Genomic DNA, 17,594 nt, shown 5'->3' with positions numbered 1-17,594 from the left:
TTACCCCAGAATGCCACATCCCACTGCAACAAGGGAATGACTACGACAACCAGCAGACATTTGCTGCAGTCTCAGAAGAATGATCAAACAGACACAGCATCAGTGAGGGCTCAGACGCTCATTAAGAAAACACGAATCAAAGCCCAAATCCAGGAGGGGCTCCTTAGTAGGACAAGGCATACAAGGAGAATGCTCAGAGAGGGTGGAAAAAGCCCAACTTCTGCAAGCACAGCACCGCTGTCAGGCCATTGCTTCTCCGATTCAAAGCACTTCCTATCACAAGCAGCCTCTCTCCTCCATATTTGCAATTTTTCATGCTGTTGCAATATAAACAGTAATGACTATGGGTAAATGTTAGCTTTCAATGACAACCACTGTACATATAGATTTCATACAGTTTACTTTTCGTGTTTTGGTTAAAAGGTCAGAGTAGTGCTCAAATATTTGGAAGAGGCATGAAATTTATAGCACCTAAGAAATTACAGCACATAGTAAACACACATGCACCCTATTTATATGCCTATACATATAAAGAGAAACAGCATGGCTTTGGCAGTAACTTGTTCCTGCTGGAAGGCAGGATACAAGAAGTAAACTCATGCGCACAACCTCACCCCTCCATGCTCTTTGGAAGTGCCTTCATTCTATGGCATACATTAAGCTAATGCATATTTCTATTTACATTATCTTTATTTAATTAAATGCCGCTTTTCATACACACATACTATTTAGCTGACACTCACAGCTCTCCCTCTGAATCGAGGAAAATTTCCTTTCTGTGGCCCCTTCTCCAGATGTTTGCCTTTCAGCAGCGGCACAGGATTAACCCAGCTGTAGGAGAAGCAAGCAGTGTGCCTGAAACCATCCCCACCTCAACCCCAAACGTGCCGGGGAGGTGCGTGGTCCTGTCCTCAGGCTCCGGGTCAGGATAAAGGCAGCAGAGGGGCTGTGCTGCGTGCCCCCCCGGGCTGGCTCCCACTGCACCAAGCACCAAAAACCTCGCTCCTGACCTCCCCTTTCCCTTGGCACACTTTGCCATGGGCGGGAAGGGCGCAGGTTTTTCCCAACTTCCACACAGGCAGCGAGTGCTGGAAGAGCAAGAGCAGCGTCCCAGCCCGCTGGTGGGTGCTGGCTCCGGAGGGGACACCCCACTCTCGGGAAGGGTTTGCTGCCTCTCACCGCACCTATGAGGCTATGGAGATGTTTAATTAGGAAAAATTTCTTTACGGAAAGGGTGGTCAAGCATTGGAACAGGCTGCCCAGAGAGGTGGGGGAGTCCCCATCCCTGGAAGTGTTCAAAAAACGGGCAGAGGTGGCACTGGGGGACATGGTTCAGTCTGGTCTGCCCTTGATTGGTTTAGTGTGGACTTGGTAGTGTAGGTGAATGGTTGGACTGGATGATCTTAAGGGTCTTTTCCAACCTAAACGATTCCATGATTCTATGATTTTATAATCGCAGCACCACAAGTCAAGAAACCCCAGCAGCAGCTCATGCCCCTCTCTCCTCCTTGCACTGGATCCCCAAGAAAGGGCAGGGGTGGAACCTGGGAAATCTGCAGGGAGCCCAGGGGCCCCGCTGCCATCCAGGGAGGGTGCTACCTCCGGCCGTAAGGCATCCACCAAACCGGGACCTATAGGCAGGACAGGCAAAGCGCACCAAGCAGCCCCCTCCAAGCACCGTGAAACATGGGCGGCTTAACCCCGGCACACGCATGAGCACAGGAAGGGGCAGAGCCATGTCCTGCAGCCGGGAGCTGCCTATCTCAGCAATCGGGAACAGCACCGACCCCGGGATTTCCAGCTGGGTCACTGCAGTCTGCTGGGATAAGGGTGGAGATTCCATTCTTCAGTGTGAATTTGCTGTTCTGGCAAATGCTGTGACCAAGCATCCTCCCCGCAGCCCACCTTCCTGGCAAGGGAATTATTGCTCTCTCCGGCCGGCAGAGTGGACGGGAGCCCACCTGCGCAGCCCAGCTAGCACGTTCATGAGCAACCCCATGAAAGTTTAACTATGATTAATAAAAGGACTGCAGCTGCAGCTTGGATTTTTGACATAATAAAACTCATTTTCCAGTCATTCCAAGAATGACTGAAGTTCACTGTTCTTTGCAATTCCAACGTTAGTTCCCAAGCAGCACCCAGCGGTAGGAACAGCGGGCTCTTTCTGATACAGTAGAGCCTTAATGTTTTGCAATGCAAACCAGCTATACTTAGCGAGTCCACCAAAGCAGGAATTTGTTTATTATTATTAAGAGAAAACAATATACTCCATTTCAAGAATTGTCTTTCACTCTACAGAACTAGTAGAAAAAGCAAAAAATTAAAAGCTTCCCCTTCCCTTGTAGCCCGGGTCAGAAGTCAGCCAGTTCTGGACAAATACAGCACATGCAGAATAATGCAACCGGATGAAGATTACCTATAAAGTCACTTGTTCATAATGCCAATATACGATTATTGGGATTAGCATAATAATTGTTGTTATTTGCCTATACAACAGCCAGCCCAGAAGCCGTATCCTCCCCAGTATTTGTGGATCAAGTCATAAACCAGCTATTGCTGCTGCCCTGGCTGCTACCACAAAGTACAACGGGTCAGTTTTTGCTCACAAAAATTTTTAAGTTGTCCCAGAGATGAAGCTCCAGTTTCTTTTCCCTCAAATGGATTTTTATGACTATACATTCATATTCCAAGCAGGCACCCCCAACAGATTTAGTTTCTGGCCTTTATATTGCAGCATGGCAGCTGTCACCATGGCTGAGCTGCTGCAAAGGCACGGTAGAGCTGCCACTTGGCAGCCGCTGCAAACACTTTTGCAGTACCTGACTCCTTCTAGGCTGTAAGTTACAAGGGAAAACTTGAAAATAAACTTCAGAATTGTTTGCATAGAAAGCATTTTGAAAACCCCTCATAACTGAAATAAAATGTGGTCATTTTGATGAACATCATCTCTTTTTCCCTGGTTTAGTTTTAGAATTTTAGTTGCCGTAACAACATGAAGTATTTTACTGTACAGTACATACCAAAATGGGTTTGTTCTTCCTTCTAGTGCACAGCAGAGCCCTGACCACCATCTGTGCCCAAGGGGGAGGAAGGCTCCCCCTGCTCCAGGGCACTCCCAGGGTGCCCACAGCACCAGCGCAGAACATTGCTGTACTGCATGTGGCCAGCAAGAACAAACCCAAGAGCCAGGACTGCAGCTACGGTAACCTGGGCACACACAGCAGAGAAAAAAACAGCCTGAGAAGCAGATAGTGAGGTCCAACAGCATCAACCCAGCCATCTCCTGGGTTGCAATACCCATTGCACAGCCCCCAAGGAGCCCCTCTCTTGCCCCCCTAACGCATACCCCTGCTCCCCAGGCAGTCCCTACCCCAGCTCCCCCAGGGAAGCCCTTACCTGCACCCAGCACCCTCGCTGCAAGCAAAGCAACCCCCAGAAGAGGAGCAAGCCCCCAGGCTGGCTGCACAGATAAGCAGGGCTGCGTGGATGGGGCTCACCTGAAGCGGTCAGGCACTTGGACTAGATGGTTGTTGTGGGGCCTTTCCAACTGAAATAGTCTGTTCGAGCCCCTTCTGCTCCTTTCACCTGTGTGGATAGGGCACGCTGTGGATGGGGCACACCTGCGTGGATAGGGCACACCTGTGTGGATGGGGCACACCTGTGTGGATGGGGCACACCTGCGTGGATGGGGCACACCTGTGTGGATGGGGCACACCTGTGTGGATGGGGCACATCTGTGTGGATGGGGCACACCTGCGTGGATGGGGCACACCTGCAGTCCTTCTGCCCCTTTTAAAGCAAGCCCTGCCCAGCCTGCAAGCAGCACAAGCTGGAAGTGAGCAAGGTGCTCTGTGGCTGTGTTTGCTGGAGGTCTCCTGCAACAGTGAATGGGCTGAGTGGCAGCTGGGGGGCCTGAAGCAGGCAGCAATGGGTCTCCTTGCTGCTGTCCTGCCTCAGCTCCCCGGCCCTCATCCTCCCCATTTGCCTGCTCTGATTGCACCTGGCCTTTTGAATACAGATTTTTGTTGGTAAAGAGTGCTGTTGCTGTAGCCACAATGACCTAGGGCTGTAAGCAATGGAGGAGGAGATGCTAACGTGCCTCGTGTTGATGTTAATTGCGTACAGCTGGGGACCAAGGGGCTTGTTAAAACTTGTTCTGCCGGCCAGAGAGCTCACGAGGTGCAGGGGGAGCAGAGCTTTAACCCCTTCACTGGGTGCTTCGCTCCCAGTCCAGTGAATGCAGGAGGGCTTCGATGGGGTCTGCTGCCACCAGACCCTGGCAGCCGGCAGAGCCTCCTCGGCATTAGTCGTGTATATAAACTGTTTGTTGTTTCAGAACATGCTTTGTCTGAAATGCATTTCTTCTGCTTCAACAGTACTTTGCTTCCCAAGGGCTGCCTGGTCACCGGGTAAGGGAGCTGTGGATGCTGAACCTAACTCAGGTAGCTGCATGATTGCTAAACACAGTTTTTAAATGTTTTCAAACACTGACTTTCTTCTGTATCCCTTCTTTACATCAAAAATGACAGCGTTATTTCAAACAAAATAACCCAGAGGCAGTGACAGCAGGTTAACGCTCCTGGATACTCCTGCCATTTCATAGAATTGTTTAGGTTGGAAAAGACCTTTAAGATCATCCAGTGCAACCATTAAAAATTCCAACCATTTCAAATCAGTATGGAAAAGCTCTGCGGATGGCAGCTCCGGCAGCAAAGTAGGCTCCCTCGCCCAGACCCGGCGGAGACGGGTACGCTCAGACCCAGTGCGCAGCCGAAGAAAGCACATTCCATGTTCAAGCAACTGAAGGACTTTAATTAAAACCAGTGAAAAGAGTTTTAAGTATAGAAAATACTGATCTTCTCCAAAATTATTTGCTCTGCTTGAAAGCTAATGTTCTGCTTTAAGTCTGTTTTTAAATGTCTCTTGGACTTGAATTACGGCACATTAATTAGAGCCAGAGGCGATGAAGAAGTGTTATGCCTTTACAAAGAAGATGGAGAAATTCAGTTAAAAATAGATTATAAGACTGCGCTGTCAGGCGCAGGCATTTTCCTGCCTCTGCTGGATTTCCGTTTTCCATAGACCAAGGAGGAATTTGCTCACAGAACATATGGAATTTTTGTATTACTCAGCATAATTAAGTGTAACTGGTTAAATGAGTGCAGTGACTGTGGAGGTCACTAGAACAGCCGTTAACTTTTCCCTGCTAAGTGAAGTGGCAGTTGGCCAAAAAATCATTCTCTTGTTCTGCCCCTTTTTTTTTTTTTCTTTTTTTCAGTATTTGTTACACAGAATTTTTAGCTTCTGTTGGAAAGGATGAGGAGAAGCTGTGTGCACATAACACCCAAAGCACCCGAGTGTGCTGTAGGACTGCGTTTGCAGCATGAGACAGAATTTGTTGCAAGATCCAAAATCAGACCTAGAGCACCAGCCTGAAGTGATCCATTGAGTTCGTGTAGGACCTGGTGCCACCTGGAGACATTGCTGAGCTTTATTCGACAGGAAAGGAGTACAGAAACAACAAATGCCTACCACCACCTTTGGAGGAAGGATGGAGTTTTCTTTAAGCACGTAAGCCATGCAGCAAATGGAAACTTTTGGCAATTCACAGATCAAAGTAAGGATTTCTTTCCTTATGCTCCGACATATTAGAAAGTATTCTTAAAATAGCATCACTACTTCAAACATTTATTTGCTGGGCCACCATGTCATCCAACGCAGCTGAAGAGGATGTTCTGGCTTGTTCCCCCACCCCGTCCCCTCCTCTCGTGTTCTTGTTGCCCTGCCACAAGTCTGAGATCAGGGAACCGATTCAGCTGAAAATTAACTTAATCCAGTGAAACCAGAGCCAGTCCTTAGCAGAAGCAGTTCCTTGGTCCAGCTCCCCCAGCCCCGCACACCGGCTCTGGCACCCATGGTCCGGCATTAGCACTTCCCAGGAGAAGGCATCCAGCGGCCTCGGGAGCAGATCCTGTGATCTAGCAAACATTGTAAGAGCTAAGAAAAGTTGGTATACACAGATTGCCATCTAGTGGCATATGAAAATAGGCGCTCATAACTTTCCTCGCTCAAGTTTTGTTGACAAGGGATGCTGACCGAGCCTAAATATTGCTGGAAGGCTGCTCTGAAATTGTCTCACCGTTCCTCCCGCTGCCTGTAACAGTGTCCCTGCCACTGCGATCAGCAGGTCTGGAGGTCAAATTATATTTGCTTTGCTTTCTTCCTTTATTAATCCCGTGTTTAAAATTTTCAGGATATTTTGGGTAAAAAGTAAGGTCAAAGAGTGGCTTTGGGAAGAAGGTTCATTACTGGTGCTACTTCTCCTGGGTGAAACACAGATTTGAGGTCAGGGATGCTCTGACCACGCTCACGCTTTACACCGGGAGGTTTAGGGAAACCCGAGTGGCCTTGTCAAAACCCCCATGCATGTGGCCAGTGAGCATGGATCCGCAGGACGTTGCATTTTCAAGCAGCCAGCTTGAATTCAGCAATGGCACTGGGTCAGCGCGGTACTGCCCAACTTCTAGTTTGCTACGGAGCACAAGGCTCCTGCTCGCCCCCAACGGCCTGAAGTCACAGGTGCCACTGGAGACGCCGTAAGGCACCGGAGATGCCCTCCCGCCCGGAAAACTGGACAGGTGCTCTACACGAGCCAGCGGTGCTAAGCAGCGTTCTGCACACCTCCTCCTGCCTCGGGAAGGACCCATCTCGCAAGGTCTCGTGTGCGCGGCTGAGTCACCCTGGCTTGCCTTTACGGTCAAAGGGCGTGACTCATCTGACTTCCCATGGTAGTCTACTTTGAGATAAGAAAAGTGCCTTATAGAGCCTATTTCTTTCCATCACCTGTAAAGCCTCAAATGATTTACTCCTGTATCTACATCAGCATTACGGATATCTGTCTAATCGGGCGAATCCCACAGTAGGTGAGTTGAAACAAAGGCTGAAAACTGTGAGAAGTACTGAGAACCACAGCAATATAAATATAGCAGTTAAAAATAGTTTACTGGTTCAGAGGACGATGCAGATAAGTTGAATCATAGAATCGTCTAGGTTGGAAAAGACCTTTAAGATCATCCAGTCCAACCATTAACCTACACTACCAAGTCTACTCTAAGCCAATCAAGGGTAGACTAGACTAAAATTGCTGATAATGGTCTAGATTAATGAGCAAAAGGTGAAGATACACTTTTGTTCTGGTTTTGTTTTCTCAGCAGAACTGGCAACCTAGACTGTGGTTCTGCTTTGCCTGCTTAGTGTCCTCCAGAGAAATCGTTCCCCTTCTCCATGTCTCAGTTACTCTCTCTGTGATACAGAGATGATAATAATTCACCAACATCTTTGTAAACTGGATTGACTGAGACCGGGGAAAAAGGGAGAAGGCATTTTATAGTAGGAGAAAACTGGAGCAGAATTATAATCCATGGAGCTTTGTTGGCTTTCCAAGCTTCATAGGGTTACTCTTGTACTTGAAAGTCAACGCTCTTGCCAAGATGCATCACCTGAAGATTTGCCACCTTGCTGAGCTGCAGGCTGTAAGTAAAAGAAACTTGATGATAACAGAAAAAAGCTGCAAGGGCCAGAGCTGGGCAAAGACATCAGCTTTTTGCATTGCATGACCCGGGTCCGAGCCCACCCTGCGTGTGTTGCGCAAGCCACCTGGCCCAAGCCATGAGCAACGTTGAGGTTGGTTTGCGAGGGGCTGGAGCTGGGAGAGCTGGATGCACTGCAAATCACAGGCAACACGGCCGGGCTGCGAGCAGGCTCCGGCACCACGCGATGGGGTGGGGATGACGGGTGAAAAAAAATCCGCAGTGAGAAATCTTGGCAGCGGTGCGGAGGGGATTGAGATACTATATAAGCACAGGCCAAGGCTGTTTATACTGCCAGAGTTTCTTGGAAGAAACGAGCAGCGTTTCTGCATCTAGCAAGCCCATCTCTACCCAGCGCGCTCCATGCGGCATGTTCATATACCAGTCCTCCAACCTCTTGCGATGGTTAGGGTATTAATCAAAAGTTATATGAAAAAGAAAACAGGACCATAGCAACCAGACTAACATAGCCGGGTGGTATCTAAACATCAAGCCTGCATACACCAGAGTGAAATGAGTTGTTTGGGGGATTACACTTCAGGTTTCCATGGAAAAAATCTCCCATAGAACATACTTCTAGCCGAATTACTGTGTAAACTCAAGAGAGGTTTCAGAGCTTCAGCCTGATGTTTTTAATGAGTATTATCTAGCTGCTGCCAGCACTCTACAATTTCAAAATTTAGCTTAGCTGTATTTTCTCCAGGGTCTAGAATTCTGCCTGTATTTGCTTTGAAAATAATGAAGGAACAAGAAATGGCCTCTGTGGTTATTCAATCATCTGCCTAGCAATCCAGAGTGAAAACAAGCAAACAAATGTGCCGGAGGTAGCAGCAGGGAGAGCCCTGAATGTGACTGCTTCAGAGCTACTTACAGCGTGAAAACATCAGTAGCTCCTCAAAAACGCCGCACACACACAAAGAGCACGCGGACTCATACAGACAAAACAATCGAAAGAAATAGGCGCAAAAATCCCTACAAATCAGTGAAGCCAATTAATTACAGACTGTGGCAGAAAGGCAAAACCTGCTGCTGAGTTTCTCCAATGTATATTCAAGATGCTCTCGAGTGCCGTGGTTAAAGGGGAGTTCATCATAACTTAAGGAAGGTTCCGTCTCCGTTTGGGGATGCATCGCCTCCTCCCGGCACTGCAGCCGAAAGTCATGAGCGTGCTTAAGGGTAGCCTGCATTATGCACAGAACGGAGCAGCTCTGCATTGGCAAGGAAAGGAGCCACATGATTTTGAAGACTTCTTTTTCTTACCTCTGGTATTTGAAGTCCATCAGGATCGCCAGGATATGAAACTCTGCTAAGTTTCAGCCAGTGAGGTTCTCCAGGTCAGTAAAATCAGTTTTCCCACCCAGAGCTGGACTCCCAGGTAAGAATAAGGTATTGTGCAGCAGAATTACCGTACTACTGGAAAACAATATTTTTCGTATCAACTTGATGCATATTTCTGGCTGTGAGTTGCAGGTACTGTACAGTATTGCTAGGATATATTTTAATGACAAAATAAGAAAGTCTTCCTTGCTTTTAAAAACATGGTCTGAAATAATCTAATTTGAATATTTTCATGCTACTTAAAACGGTATAATTTTAATAGATTATGAATACTTACCGCATTCATATGTAGTTTATGATGGAGAGAAATTATTTTAATAATATTTATTATTTGGGAATAGGAAGGAATATTCGGTATGACTAGGTAACAGTTACAAAAGTTAGGTTGACCACGGTTTTTACTCCTCCTGTGATTCAACTGGAAATAATTATTTTCATAGCTCCTGGCCAGTTCTTCCCCCTCTGCACTCAGCAGCACGTAACCTCAGTGACGGCTCCTCGCGCCTGCTGAGCGGGGCGCTCGGGGCGCAGCGACACCGCTGCCGTCTGCGTGCCAGGGAGACAGGCCGAGGTGAAGGCAATAACAACGGCGCTCGCGGGCACCAGGCACGGCCAGAAGCGCCCGAGCTGGATCTGCAGGAGTGCAGACGTGGTGGGAGCTGGCAGATGTTGCCGCAGCTGTTTGTGCGGCGCAGCTGGGGGTGAAGCCTCTGTCCTGCTTGCAGCCGTGTCCGGGGGAGCGGGCGGCAGAGGGAGGTGGGGAAGGGCGAAAGCCCCGCGGCCGCGTCCCCAGGGCAGCACGGGCGCCCGTGCCCCCCGCACCTCCCGGGGGTCCGGGCTGGTCCGTGCGGGACCGCTGCCGCCCCAGTTGGGACCGGAAAGGCGGCGGGTGCGCTGGTGAGCAGCTGAAGCTCATCGTAAAGGCTGGTATCTGAGCACAAGTCGCATGCACGCCAAGTCAGACTTTGTTGATAATCGATAGTTTAAGAACTTTTAACTTTGCCTGTTCACCTCTTCCCAGTGTTGTCCTCCTGCTTCTTATCTGTATTCTGCAATAGATAATCTCTTCACGACCCCAATCGGCTTTAATGGCAAATTAACGTTCTGTTCGTCTACTTCTCTGGTTTTGGATTGGTTTCTGCCCCGCTAGCGCGGCTTTGCTGCGAGAACAGCGACGGGCAGGCTCGTAGCTTGTGGATGAGCTGCAGAGCGGGCTCTGCATCGCGTGAGCTCGCTCCGTGAGCACCGACTTCTGCGTGAATGCACCTGCCTGCTTACGGACGAGTACCTCGCCGCAGAACTCTTATGCTGGCCTAAAAGAGAAATGACAACTGGCTAAACGTGCTAGATCTGTGTTCAAAAAACGGGCAGAGGTGGCACTTGGGGACATGGTTCAGTCTGGTCTACCCTTGATTGGTTTAGTGTGGACTTGGTAATGTAGGTCAATGGTTGGACTGGATGATCTTAAAGGGCTTTTCCAACCTAAATGATTCTATGATTCTATGATCTAGATTTGAATTAGAATGTATCACTGTTACAGCTCTGCCTGTAGAAAAATTTCCTTGTAATTTATGGGAAAACTTTCATTTTGACTGTGATGCCAGGAGACAACCCAGCTCTTCCTTTTTTTGTCATCCATTTCTCAATCCCAAATAAAAGGAACCGCCAATAAAAAAAACAAAACAATACAAACCGCTAGTTGTTTCACCATTTGTGTGCACACAAACAGAAGAGGTGTTATTCTTTTCATCCTGTATTCCCTAATTAAACCGATCTGTTTTTTTTTTTTTTTTTACAGGGTAATATTTTGGGTCTCTTGTATAAATATCTGAAAGATATTGAATGCAAAAAATGCAAGGAAGAACCAAGCGATGTTTTTTGTTGGGGTTTTTTTTTTTTTTGGTTGGGTTTTTTTTGACCATTTATCCTCTGCATCCTGTCTGCAGGCACAGGCAGACGCTGGCAGGCAGGAGGCAGAAATCTGCCTCAGACCCCGTTATACTCGGACAGAAAGGGACAGGCTTGCCGTGCCTTCACAGGAGGCTTGCCCTCCACTTTGTGCGAGCTCTGCTGCATCCCCCTGCGCCGCTCGGCCGCCAGCCCCAGCCCCACCGACAGCCAGACACCAGCCAGGAGCATCCCACGGCCGCATCCTACAGCAGCAGTCCGGGACCGCATCCCGCGGCTGCTCCACGCACCACGCCCGGGATCGCACTCCAGCCTGGCATCGTGCGGAGCTTGGCACCGTGGCAGGGGAGGGGAGTGCGGGGCGAAGGGCTCTCAGGCTAGAGTTTGCTACGTACCACCACATCCACTGCGTACGCTGGGATGATTCATTTATGCAGGGAAAAGCCAAGAAAATACTCCCGGGCTGGACAGTGCTCCTGACTCTTACATTTAAACAACTTCATAGCCAGGGAATGTGTTTTTCCTCTCTCTTTTCCTGTGTTTCTATGATAATTTGTTAAATATATTACGACCCACTATTTACCTCACTCTGAAGCTCCGAGACCTTTCATGGCTTTATTCCCTCCTGGTGTTCTCTAAACAAACCGTGTATTTGCAACAAATCTTATGAGAAGCAATAGCAGCAACATGTGGAAAATGTAATCCCATCCCATACGTGCATACGTTGAAGTGATCTGCTGTGAACCTGCCTCAGCAGCTGAGCAGCGCGCCGGCACGGCTGCGCCGCATCCTCCGTCCCCGCGAGAAAGTTCGAGCCTATTCGTGGGAGCAACTAGTGGGTGGGAAAACTATCACTAGCTAATAGGTAGACGGGAGGATCATTTTCAAATTTAAGCTCCACATTCATTCCAGGACTGAAACAAAAATAAGAATAGATCTGAGGCAGAATTAAGCCTTTTAAGCTCAATTAAAGCTCAGGCAGAACATTAAGATCTTCATACTTACCACACGAGTTAAGATCACTTGATTGCTGCAAATTTATTCCAAATTAACAGTGGTGCGAAGGAGTGAAGAATTAATCCAATGATGTGGGCCTGGACCCATCAATCATTTATAATTATGATCTTCTTGCCTTTTGTCAATATGCATATTTAAAATTTAATTCTGATGCTTTATTCAGATATGACAGTGAAATCGCCAGAGATTAACGAGTGAAACGAGAGAGTCCTGTTCAATTAAAAAAAACCAAATACCCCCTGCAAACCTTGATATTTAAAGCAGATAATGTTATTTAAACATCAAATAAATGAAGAGAAATAAACTACCCCATGGCATTGGAATCGTTATCTTGATTGTGTAAACATGTGAATAAACAAATGCATTCAGTCTAAAAGACACTGAAATTAAGTCAACATGAAACATCTGCGTCTCTCAAAGCTGTTACTGCCACAGAAAACTGTGAATTCTCAACCTCCAGATCAAACCTACTATTACGTGATAGTTAAGTACATCTGGTTTAGATAAAAGGATTTCGAGTGTAAGAATTCCAGGAGAGTATAAAATAGCTGGAGAAAACATGACAGCCAATTGCAGCTAATCAAGCAGATGTTCTTGGTACTGAATCGTCGCTACTGAAACCCACGCCTGGGGCATTCTTCGTCAACGTAAGATCATGTTCACAGGCCCCTTTTCATTCTTTAGCTTTTAAGAACAATACAACTGCTGTGGCTTTTATTCAAATAAAATGCAATTAAATGATTTAATTGTTTTACTGAAGTGCTGGACCGATAACTTGCCCGAGCAGACCGCACTCAGAGCACGGTGCTTACCTTCAGCTGCTGTTAGAACCGACATTGCTCCTTTTGCTTCTGCTACTGCGCGCCGCCTTCAGACACCCCCGCTCCTCCGCAGATTGCTGCAGCTCCACAATTAGCAAACCCATTTTACAATTAACTGAACTCAGGCCAGTTAATTCCCAGATTTGTTTAATTCAAGGCTGGCTGCTAAAATCAGCATCCTGATTTGCAGAGCATTGAGCAAATATTCCTCTAAACAAACAACAACTCCAAGCGAAACAAGGACCCTCTTCTCGTGGGTTGCATAATCCAAAAGCGCTCAAAGCCACCGTTTTGCATGTACTTAAAGACTGAAGTAGACCCAAAATATTCAGTGGTGAAATTGTATGTTTGAAAGGCATTGAGTAGGTTAAAACACGGCACGCTATTTTTGTAATACTCTGGTCTGATTATTTCAGCTTCTTCTCTAAATAACATCTCAATGGTTGATGACAGTAAGCGAGGCCAAAGAAAATTTGGTGCATATTCTTCTGGTAAAGACGATGAAAAAATAAGCAGCCTATGCTGAGGTAAAAGAGTAGTAAGTGATAAGTGATCAATAAACGAAGCTGCAAACAAGGCTAACAAAAGGTGTTATGAATATATTAGAAGTAAAAGCGAAGTGTAAGACCATTGCTTAGCGGGGAAGGAACGGCAGTGCTGCGTGATGAGGAGGTTAGCGTGCCCTTTCTAAGTGAGCCCTCACCAAAACACCAGCTGGGACCAAAAGCTTAAACCCTTAAAAGGTTAAGACTATTTCTGTAAATTGTGTGTCTGTGGAGGATTATTAAATGACAGTAGAGGATTCTCAGGGATACGGATAGAGCCATTGCTCAGCCACCTGCAACCATCCTGGGAACGCGGGCAGCAAGTGCAGGGATGGGGCCACAAACGCTGTCGTTACAGAGTAAAAGTAAAGCTCTTTTCAAAAGGAGGACCCGAGGAACAAATGCTAATGCCTATAAGGAGGCTGGAAAATAATTAAAAGAATCAGTCCATAAATATGCAGAAGAAAATGAGGTGATAAGAAGCAGCCAAGATGGAATCGTAGGAGACAAAGCAGGTTAGGAAAACCTAGTTACCTTCTTCCACAGGTAACTGGTCTTACTAAGGATGGGGAAGCAGCAGATGTGACAATGCGATTTACAAAGAACACAGTTCAGAAGAATTTACTATAAAGGTGAGTGCAAAATGATGACTGCATCACTATTAAATGCAGGTGATAGACCCCACCCTCAGTCCCCACTATTCACTATTTTAATCAGCTTGGAGGTGAAATTTAAAGATGATAACAAAGTGGAAGGCATTGCAATCACTTTGGGAATGGGATTAGAGTTCAAATTGATCTACATAAATTGGAGAAGTGATCCGAATTGTTAAGATGGAATTCAGTACAGCATCCAACGCCATTTTAAAGAAGATATGTCAATGCCTGTAAACAAGATGGGTAACCGTGGGCTCAGTAGCATTTCTGTAGAAGGGGATTTGGGGATTGCAGTGGAGAGTCAAACAGGGTTTTTTCAAGAAAAGAGAATGACAGGGGAAATTAGAACGAGTTCACCATTATGTAAGGGGCTGCTGCCAAAAGGCAGAGAATAAGCTGTCTTTCATGTCTATTGTGGATTGAATAGTAGTAATAAAGTGCATTAAAGGAAGGAAGAAATAAGCCTGACATCATGGACCATTTTCTCATCATAAAGTTAGCAAAGCACTGACAAGGTGTTCAAGGGAGATTGTGTCATTTCCCTCCAGCCGGAGTTTTAAAGGACAGGTCAGACCCATCTGTCAGAAATGAGTTGCTCTTGCCTTTACACCAGGCGATGGGCTTCCCTGGGCACCATCCGGAGCCGAGAGCAGAGGAGGGTGTGGGAACCGCAGCCTTCACGGGGACGGCCAAGGGAACAAGGCATGGGTGTTAATCCAACAGGAGGCATTAGAAAACCGGCGCAACACCGGAGGGCTCCGCGTTCAGCCCCACACGCGGGGTCCTGCCCGCTCTCCCACGGTGGAGAAAGGGGGCTTCACCCTGCCGCACGTGCGCACCCAGCCCCGTGACGGGGGACCGGAGGAAGGGGCTGCCCCGGGGGAGCCAAAGTGAGGGCTCGCAGGAGGGCGATCAACAGGGCATCCATGTGATCTTCAGAGATCGGTTTTGAGGCCTCACTTCAGAAAATCTGGATCCAATTCCGCGAGAGCGGCCAGGAGACTGATCTTGCGCCGAGTGCGACGAGACAGTGACAAGCGAGCCAGAGCTCTGTGGTTTCACGGTGTATCTGCTGTGCAGAGAACCCCATCTGACTTTCCTGGAACAGGCTATTCCAAAAGATAAAAAACACTCTTTGTACCCTCAAGGGGCATGTTAAAATTTCTCAAATCCCATATAAAATGATTAAAGGTAATTCTGTACCTTGTAGGCTCAGAGCTTCGAAAATAAACCAAATGGGTGTTTGGCAGAATTTGGGTAAATGAATCTGAAAGAAAGAAGAGTGGCAAGTAATGTGACATCTGCTGTTGGCATTAGTTAAGTGCAGATGCTGCCGCCTTCTTCAGATCTCCTAACCTTGTCTGAACGAGTCATTTTTAATTGGGACAAAACACTGGAGTGAGAAAGTCATCCTGAATGTAAATGTCTCCATCTGTGATTCAATAAAGCAGCCATATTACCAGCAGAGCCTTGCCAAGATGCTAGATTATCTTTTCCTATTGACAATTAACATTTGAACTAGCCGCTAAAACAATCAGAAGATCGACTCATGTTAATAAAGTGAAGATTAAATGAAGAAAGGAAAAGGCACTGAAGTCATTAAAATCCTCCATAACCTGTTGTGAGTCTTTGGTGTTGGTCTTGACGCTCTGAGGACAATATGAGCTTCAGCTTTCTTGGGTAACTGAACATGAACAGGTTAATACAATAAGATTTTAAGATGGATTCTCACTTCTGCAGCTTGTATCCTTTAAGAAAAGTCCTCTATGAACATACTTTTCAGACTCTGTGTACATTTCTGAGGTAAGGAGCTGGCATCAATCTATCAACACTGAAATTCTTTTCCCTGTGGATGCAGCGAGTCCGAGCACAGGCTGGGGAGGCTGGGCATCGCTTGGCTCTGACGCTGACTGGAGTAGAGGTACTAGCCAAGTGTCCTAGCCTGTCAGGTTTATTTGTAAATGAGGATATTTGTCCAGATTTGCCTGACATAATTATTGGCCAAATATTCATCTTGTTGATTCAGCTAAGTCTCCTGTCGAGCTAAATGGGAATTCTGCCTGGAAAAGAACTGAGAAGCTGGCACCCACCGGAGTGGGATAAATCACGCCCCGAGTAAGAACGTCTGGATTTTACCCTGAGGCCCAAATGGCCTCGAGTTTGGATTCATAAAAAACTGCTGAAGATAAGCCTTCACTTGTGCTTGCTGCCAGCAGGCCTGGAAAGGCTCTGCCAAAAAGTCCTGGGAGCAGCGTTCCGCCGGACCATTGAACTGTGCATCTGCAGCGACCTCCGTCCGACAGGCTCACCAGCGGCCAGGCTGCGCGGGAGGAAACCCTGCGCAGCGTTCAAAAAACGGGCAGATGTGGCACTTGGGGACATGGTTCAGTCTAGTCTACCCTTGACTGGTTTAGTGTGGACTTGGTAGTGTCAGTTAATGGTTGGACTGGATGATCTTGAAGGTCTTTTCCAACCTAAACGAGTCTATGATTCTATGATCTCGGAGGCGAAACGTCCTCCTGTAATGCACTCAGCTACGTGAGATGCAAACCAGGCGCTTCCAAAGGGGAAAAGACCCTGTGCGCCTCAGGAGCTGCCTGACGCTGTGTGCTGGGGAACGGGCGGTCCAGAGAGGGAATTTCCCTGCCTCCTCTTCAGCAGTGAATCAGACCTTATCGCTCTCTACAACTCCCTGAAAGGAGGGTGTAGTGAGGTGGGTGCTGGTCTCTTCTCCCATGTAGTTAGCAATAGAACAAGAGGAAATGGGCTCAAGCTGTGCCAGGGGAGGTTTAGGTTGGAAATTAGGAAAAATTTCTTTACGGAAAGGGTGGTCAAGCATTGGAACAGGCTGCCCAGAGAGGTGGGGGAGTCCCCAGCCCTGGAAGTGTTCAAAAAACGGGCAGAGGTGGCACTTGGGGACATGGTTCAGTCTGGTCTACCCTTGATTGGCTTAGAGTAGACTTGGTAGTGTAGGGTTAATGGTTGGACTGGATGATCTTAAAGGGCTTTTCCAACCTAAACGATTCTATGATTCTATGATTATTCTCCAGCCTTGAGAAAGCACAGGTAGGTAAAGAGTGCCTTTGGCAAAGTCTGCTTCAGAGCCTGATGGCAACTCCACGCCACTGCAGTGGCCACGTGCAGTAGGGAGAAGGGCCAGCGGGAACTGGGGGCTCCTTGCCGACAGAAGCACAGAACGCTTCTCACCTTTGCCTTCAGCTCTTGCAGGAAAGCGGACACAAATTCCATGACTGAAAAGCGCATAGGTCTGGTAGGTCAGTAGGTAAGGCAGGTATCCAAGAAGATCAGATTTTCCTTTGCTAACTGCAGAAAAGCAAGAACATTGGGAAAAAAAACAAATAGAAATATATATGGCAAGAGCATTGTAATTCCAAGAACGATGTGGTAGAGTTCAGCGTGTAAAGAAATAGAGCAACGCCCTTCTTCCTAAAGACACATAATTACAGTACAATTTTTGAGAGGCCTATTCCAGGACTAGTGTCTAATTTCAGACAATCTTCCACTTCACCATTCCCGATGAGGACCAGAGAATCCTCGCTTTTCTAAGGTCAGTCCTTCCTGCAACACAGCAAAGAAATAATAGGAGGAAAAAAAAAAAAAAAGCCCTAAAGAGCACAATGCTTGCGGTCCTTCCCAAAGCGTGGACTGCTGTTTGGCCAACGGCCTGCTGGCTTTCATTAGGCAAGCACAAAGCTGGCA

Source organism: Pelecanus crispus, chromosome 8 (assembly GCF_030463565.1).
Source record: "Pelecanus crispus isolate bPelCri1 chromosome 8, bPelCri1.pri, whole genome shotgun sequence".
Classification (NCBI taxonomy): Eukaryota; Metazoa; Chordata; class Aves; order Pelecaniformes; family Pelecanidae; genus Pelecanus; species Pelecanus crispus.
This window is presented reverse-complemented; position numbering follows the sequence as displayed.